Source organism: Malurus melanocephalus, unplaced genomic scaffold (assembly GCF_030028575.1).
Source record: "Malurus melanocephalus ecotype Western Australia unplaced genomic scaffold, MMel_1.1 scaffold_247, whole genome shotgun sequence".
Taxonomy (NCBI): Eukaryota; Metazoa; Chordata; class Aves; order Passeriformes; family Maluridae; genus Malurus; species Malurus melanocephalus.
In genome coordinates, this window is record NW_026623479.1 from 781,234 (window position 1) to 788,996 (window position 7,763).

A 7,763-nucleotide genomic window follows, 5' to 3' on the forward strand; every position below is an offset into this window, starting at 1 on the left:
TCAGCATTCCCACCGCTCCATCAGCATTCCCACCGCTCCATCAGCATTCCCACCGCTCCATCAGCATTCCCACCGCTCCGTCAGCATTCCCACCGCTCCGTCAGCATTCCCACCGCTCCGTCAGCATTCCCACCGCTCCATCAGCATTCCCACCGCTCCATCAGCATTCCCACCTCTCCATCAGCATTCCCACCACTCCATCAGCATTCCCACTTATTGCCCCTCTCCCTCACCCTCTGTGCATCCCCCTGCCCCAGGCCCACAAGCATTTCATCCATGTCAAAGGACAAGCAGCAATTCAGGGCAGGTGGCACTCTGGGCTGCTGGACCTCAGTCCCCTACAGCCACCACGGTGTTTGTCAACATCATTCAACAAAACAAGATCTGAGGTCTCTCAACATACGGTATCAAGGGGATGTCTCAGAAAATAGGGACTCACTGGTCCTCATTCCAGCTTTCAGGAATGAGGAGAGTTAAACATGAGAAAGCTACACCAGCGGCTTCCTTTTACATCTTGCAGAAAAAGCAGTCCCATCAGGGTGGGGCTGCTGGGGACATGACTGTCCCAGGACTGTGGCACAGCCTCCTGGACAAGCAACCCAAAGGACTGTCCATACCCCTGCTCTCTGCTGTGGGACAGACTTGGAAGGAATTAAACATCCTGCACAGAAAGAGAAAAGCAAACAAAATGCAAACAACAAAATGCAAACAAAATTAAAAAAAAAAAAGAAAGAAAGAAAAACATAAAAATCCCATCTCTGAATTAATTTCCATTTTATTTGTAGGCCATGACATGACAGTTGTCTAAGCCTTTTAATTAATCACAGGGAACAGTTACTTTGAGCACGTAAGCCCACCTTCCCTCTTCCCAAAACACATTCCAGCTTGTGTTGAAGGAYTCTCTGCAAGGTAATTAATTATTTACCATTATCTATGCCAGTACTTGGCTCTCCAAATCTTTCAGGAACATCAAGTCCTGGGGGCAGCAATGTTCTTTGGGGATGAAAAGAAAAAAAAAGAAGATCCTTTGCTAGAGACAGGGAAGGGCAAAGGGCTTGGAAAGATTGAGAAAGGGAGAAGGGGAGCTCAGCACTGCACTGAACCTGGCTTGTTCTCTTGTTGCAAGGTCCACAGGGTGGCCCTCGGGAGAGTCAGGGTGTTATTTAAGTGATGAGTGACACAAATCTGCCTAATAACAGGATTTTTTGTTGCAACTAATTTGTGGGTATCTGTATAGAGACTTACATGTGTAACAGAACTTTTGCCAACACAAATATTCCTCAGTTCAGAAATGCCAGAATTAGTTTCCAGTGGAAACCTGATTCATTCCTCTCAAATCATGTATTTATCACTTGACCACATACCATCTGGCTCCCAAAGCACCGGTACACCTGAAGTGCACGCTGAGCACTGCTGACTACTGAGTGACTAACAATGCTTCAGCTCCATTCCCCAGCCACACACACATCCATCACTTCCAGTGCTGGACCAARCCCTGCTCCAAACCGGGGTTATCCTGAAAATCAGTGCCCAGGAGTGGAAGGAGCAACAATTTCTGCTGGGAGTTACACAGAAGGGGCTCCTGAGATCCAGTGCTCCTAAAAATACTCACATCTACATGATGAATTTTTTCCCTGAAAAGAAAAATAAAAAAGAAAAAAAAGCAAACCCAAATACTGGTAGCTTTGACCTCACAGAGTTGATGGGATGGAATCCCCTTGGGAACCCCAATGGAGCTGCATGAAGGACCAATTTAGAAATATTTCTGAAGCTACTGCGCTACAAATCAACTTAGGAGYGGCTCATGTCTGAGTGAGCTGCTGCTTCCTCCAGAGCTCTGGGTGCACAAAGCACAGGGCCACAAATGCCACTCGGAGCAGGATGGTGGCTGGGTCTCCACACAGCCCAGGAGAAGCCCAGAGCAGCTGCTGGAAGGAGGGATGTGCCTGGATGGGAACCCAAGTTGAGCCCTCTCCAAAGCAGGAGCAGGTGAAGGTGATGCCATCAGAGTCCTCTCCAAATCAGCCTGGCCATGGGGCTGTGCCTTGGCTCCACCACAGCCCCAACAAATGCCACGCCTCTGTGTGTCATGGTGCTAGACTTCTCGGAGAACACGGGTCAAGACTCTTCTCCACTTTGTGCTTCTCTTACACTTCAAGTTCGCACTTTACCTTAATCCAAATAGTTGTTCCTCACAGGTTTCACCCCACTGTCACTCCTTGTCCCACCTCCTGGCCCCACTCCAGCACCCACCTGCAGAACCACAGCCCCAGGGGGCTGCAGCATGGGAATGCACCCATCCCCACCTGCACTCCTGCTCCATGCTCCCACAGCCCATGGGCTGCACTCAGGCACAGCCCCACAAGAGACAACCTCCAAAAACTGCTCTGCACCAGCCCTACAGCCCATGGCCCCACTGTGCTGAGCCCCAGCCCCAGCCCCAGGCAGGATCCTCCAGGGCTGCCCTAACTCTGCAAGAACCATTGCCATGGCTGGGGCACAGAGGGGAGCACTGGCAGGCAGCCTGCATGGCAAACCCATCACTGACCAGCTGGTGAGTCAATAACAAAGCTGAAAGCCACCACTGGCATGGATTATCTGCCCCAAGAGCAGAGAATCTKTCAGCAGCTCACCCCTCTGATGTCACAGGGGTGCTGGGTGTCACCCTTCCACATCAGAGGACCCAGCAGTGGGGATGGGGAGACACTGGAGTGCCAGAAACCTTCACTCTGACCAACATACAGCCTGTTTCCCTCAGCAGAGCACCCCAGAAAGCCCAGCAGAGCACCCCAGAAAGCCCAGCCACCCGCAGCAGGACCCCCCTCATTTCAGGGGGCTGCGGGATGGGTACATCAGCAGCGCTGGTGGGAGTTTGCTGTAGACAAGTGAATCAGTGGAACAGATGAGCAGCTCCTGAAGCATCTACCCACAATGTACAGCAAGAAGAGATGTAATTTCAGGCTTGTGGCAGATGCTGGAGGGTTTGTGGTGCTAAAAAAAAAATTAAAAAAAAAACTTGACACCTACATATAATAGATAGCTTTCTAGGGCAAGGAAATCCTGCAGTAGCTGGAAGAAAACCAATCACAGTTCTCAACTACATTTGAGGTAAGGAAATAGAACATAGTCCAAAAGAACATCTCCTAAAGGTCAGTTTCACAAAACTAGAAACAACCAGACACTAAAATAACTGAGAGAAAACACCTAAATATAAGTAAGTGTGACAATGCTTACTGAAGGATGTYTAAAGATGCCTTAGCAGAGCCTTCCTTCCCACCATGAACAGAAACAGCATATTTAAAAAAATTATTTGGTTTAAAATAGGAAWTTTTAGGTCAAGAGCCAAGTTTTTAAAAATTGCAACAAATCAAAAATCCACTGAAAAATTMGAGCTAGAAATCAACACATTTTAAAAAGAAAGCTAAAAGATATTAAAAGGCAAAAGATATTAGAGTCAATAGGTTTATCTAGAAAAAAGCAACAATCTATCAATATATTAGGCTTGATGCTAAAAAGRTACCATGAAAGTATCCTGATATAGAGGATATAGAATGTATAAGCATTAATTTTTATATTTGCAAATAAGGATGACTTAAATCTCAGCTATGGCAAAATTCTCTGAGAAGTGAGTTGGGAAGATCCCCAACACCATCTGCTAACCATCCTTCACATCTGTAATGAGAAAACCTGCACGCAGAGCCTATGAGGGAACTCACCCGAATTCCTAACATTGACTTTAAAAAAAACAAACCAGAAGCATGTCCCAGGCCAGCCAGGAAGTTCCAGAGGTCTTGGAATAATAAATAAAAAACCCTGCTCAAGCAAACAAAAACTTAGCACGGTGCCAGTATTCCAGAGGGCAAACGGCTGAGCAGGGAAGTGCAGGCTGCTCACCCTGCCCGTGCTCCCGGGGTGGAAACACAACTTCTGTTAGTCAACAGAGTTTTCTGGCTGGAGGGCTTGTCAAACGGATCTAGTATTTCTTCTGAGAGTTTGCATTTGGCTGACAAAGGTAGCTGTGTTGACATAATACATACAGACTTCTGTGTGACGCCCGACTTGGGCTGGGGTGACAGTTCAAGAACAAAATCCCCCGTGCTATGCAAACAGCAGTGTATAGTGTATATCCAGAGGATTAAAAGGCACTCGAGCCCAATGACCTCGTTAGAATTGTACCTGCACCGTCTGCCCCTACAGAGATTTTTGGATCCCCAGAGATGACGTTCCCAAGAGGGAAAGGGGCCTGTGAGGCAGCAAAAATTGCTCTCTGCACACAAAGCTCCAGGCAGCATTGCTGGGAGATGTGGGTTTCCAGAGAATGCATGTTTGGGCTGTGTGCCTGAGTCTGCAGCGAGTTCAGAAGAGCTAGAGAAGGCTATTGCCAGAGCCTCTGCCTAGGGAGCAGGCRAACTCATTGAAAAATATTGGCTGGTTTTAGAGCCGATTTTCACACTTGTAAAGCTGGCCAGAGCCAGAATGGAAAGCTGTAAACTCAGCCATGCCAGCAGCCTTTGGCTGGTCCTGATCCTGCACGTGCCACATTATACACGGCTCACTCRCATTTATTCCTACTTGGGTTCAAATCTGTGCTCAGCACTCCGAGCACCTTCCAGTAACAACACCGGGCGCATCAACATATGTTACACCTTCCCAGATGGAAGGAGAAGCAGTGAGATTTCTGTTGGAGAGTTTTAGAGGCAAGTTCTTGTTCTCCCCAACTCRTTCTGTGCTCAGGGCATTAGCGGGATTGTCAGGGTTGTCATAATTTTCAGCTGCCAAAAAATTTCACCCCTCCCATAAAGACATACAGACATCTGTCCTGTSAGAGAAGCAGGGTTATTCCTCACACCCTTCACCCTCAATCATGTGATATATCCTGCTCTGTGGATATACAGACCAAACCCTGAACTTTTTGAACCTCTCTGACAGCACAAATATCTCCAAGTGTCCAGGTAGTTGTATGTAGAAAAGCCTAACACCAGCTTGAACAGGCAGCTGTGGATGTGAGCTGTCTACCACAGAGGACACCTGGGGCTTTCAGTGAWACCCAATTTCCTCTGCCCACAGGCACCACTCACCTCCTTCCCCTTGTTGAGCTCCAGGCAAATGCTGATGTGAGATCCTGCCCGACAGTCACACTCTTGTAGCAATGTGCCATCGTAGCTGTGGACAGTGCTGAAGTGACAAGTGACAAGTACTTCAGAAAAGTCCAGGGGAATGGACCAAAAACCCCACCCTCACAAAAGCCATCACCCACCACAGCTACTGAAGCAGTGCCAGTTGCACAGCCCAGCCTGAACCCAGCTTAGCCTGACAATACAGTTTCAGCTCCAGCTGGATGACCTTGCATGAGCTTGCTCCAGAAACAGAGGGCACGGTGCTTCCAGGATTTGGCAAGAGCCATCACAGGTGTCCTTTTCATTTATTGAACTGGCTTAGGGTATATTCACACGTGAGCAGATAAACTCTGTCCAAAGGACTCCAAACTGGCTGCTGGCCTCCAGATGAGCCCCTCTCATTCAGATGTTGGCTTACATGCCAGGAGGAGCATGAACTGAGCTGAGATCCCCGACTTTTTGTCCTGCATCCAGGAAGGCTGACAGATTGCTTATTTCCCAACACAGAGAGATGCAGTATTGTCTAAACACCCTAAGCAYGAATGAACGACTTTTCAGCAAAACAAGATGACAACAGTTAGACGTGGGTTAAACATTTTACTTTACTGAACTTCAGACCACCACCCCTGGCCGGACCACCTCACCCTCCTGCTGCTGAACCCCTTYGTGATTCAGCACAGGCATTCCCAGTTTAGGCTGTGACTGAAGGAGGAACAGTGCTCAGGTGAACAAGGSAGGAGCGGTCTTGGGACCTACCACTGCTGCAAAGCCTGTCACACTGAATTCCACACTAGTCACAYACAAGTTCTGTGTGCAACAAGAGCCGCCTCCCCTCAAATCAGGAAGGTGAGCAATGTTTGCACTTCTGTTGGCTTTGTTTTAAAAGCCTTCGGCTTGTACAGAGAGCAGACAACAGGCTACTGACAAGGACTAAGATCTGGAAAATATCTCCATGATCACTTCAACACAAAGCTGTTCTTTTTCACTTTCACGGGAGCTTTCACTCAACTCACAGTGGAGGCAGACTTAACACATGAAATGCATTCAAGTGATCAACGACTTGAAAGCTAATAAAAGCAGTCAGCAGCTTCAAATCTGCTTGCAGCCAGATAACATAAACAGCTAGTTATCTTGGGGAAAAGGGTAGGGCGTTTTCTTTTTCTTTCCCAGAGCYACTGATTACAGCACCCACATTTTAAAGCAAAGCCAAAGAGAACAGCAAATACCTTTTCCAACTACACTGCAGTTCTCGTAAACCAAGTACACACTGTCTTGTGTACTGTGGGTGCTATGGGTAGCGTTTCGTGCACCAGTTAAAGAGCAACTCACTATTCGAGGTCACTGCATCCGGCGCCTGCCCAAGCCAATGGCCATTTCTGTGCTTTCTGTCATTAATAAATCAATCAAATGTTAGCGGCGCTGGAGTGAAATTGTCCCATCAGCCTTATCCATCAGGTACTTTTACTGAACTCTGTTGAGTTACTGCATACTTACAGAAGATTGAGAGAGGCAGTGAGACATCAGCATCTCAAAATGCTTGCAACTTGCACATCATAAACACTAGAGATATTTCATTAGAGYGATTTTACAAGCTATAAAACTGAAGGTCATTTTATGCCTCTCTATAAAAGCAGACAGTGATGTAGTCCTCAGTAAAACATACTCTACAGTATAGTTTAAGCAGCACTACACAGACTACTTGAAACTCCTTACAGAGCAACTTATCTTCGGTATTACTTCTCTGCTAAAACTGTTATCCACTACTATTTCTTTGCTAAAATAACAAGACTTTGGAGGAAACAAATTTTACACCCTCAAATAATACAACCTTCTTAAAAATATTTAATATCAGCTAAACAAGTTTCCTAGATTAATTCATCAGGAAGGTCAATACATAAGGCTACAAAGCAGACTTCCAAATTACCCGTGGAAAAAACATGTAAATTCTTCACTCTGCTTTCAGCATAGCCGCTTTACGAKGAAAATGCTAAAACACTGAAAGGCTGGAACACAAAAGCAAGTGTACAGCATCGTAATGGACTCGTCTTAAAAACCCGAGCGCTCTTGCTCGGCACCTGACGCGGCACTCGGAGTCGTCCTCACCTGCGCCTCTGCCCCGCTCCTCCCAGCGCGGCTCGGCTGAAGGGTTTTACCTGAGCTGGCTCCTCCACTTGCAGCTGCCTCTGGGGGACAAAAGTTTCGAAAAGTCGGAGGACAGCAGCAGCAGCAGCGGGACTGGACGGGACGGGCAGAATGAGCCGGGAAGCCGGCGGCAGCCCGGGCACCGGAGAGAAGCGACGGGCGGGCACTGCTCCGGCTCACCGGCAGCTCGGAGCCCTCGGCCGGGGCAGGTGGGACCCGGGCTCCCGGGCGGAGGTGCCCTCCCCGCCGCGGTGCGGAGCTGCGGTGCTGCCCCCGCCGCCCCCCGCGGGCTCCTGCCCCGGCAGACCGGGGCCGTGCGGGGCCGGGGCGCGGTGCGTGGTGTGCGGTGTGCGGTGCGGGGCCGCTCCGCTCCGCTCCGCCCGCCCCTCCGCCCGCCCCGCGCCCGCCTCGCTCACCGGCGTTGCGGAGCTTCTTGTTCCGCAGCACGGAGAGGATGACCAGCGCGTTGCCCAGCACGTCCACCACGATGGTGAAGATAAGCAC

General features: G+C 48.9%; 1 protein-coding gene across 8 annotated transcripts in view; it reads right to left on the bottom strand.

Annotated features, from left to right (window-relative positions):
- GPR50 (G protein-coupled receptor 50) overlaps positions 1 to 7,719 on the bottom strand; it is a 40,756-nt gene extending 33,037 nt beyond the window's left edge. For 2 of the 8 annotated variants that reach the window (XM_057375361.1, XM_057375360.1), the window contains exon 1: positions 7,271 to 7,565. The gene's annotated coding sequence lies outside the window, so the exon portion shown is untranslated. Of the gene's footprint in view, positions 1 to 5,078; positions 5,176 to 7,220; positions 7,566 to 7,675 lie in introns of those variants that run through there. The other 6 variants (XM_057375354.1, XM_057375357.1, XM_057375356.1 and 3 more) reach the window with 6 other exon arrangements.
- Positions 7,720 to 7,763: the final 44 nt, after the last annotated feature.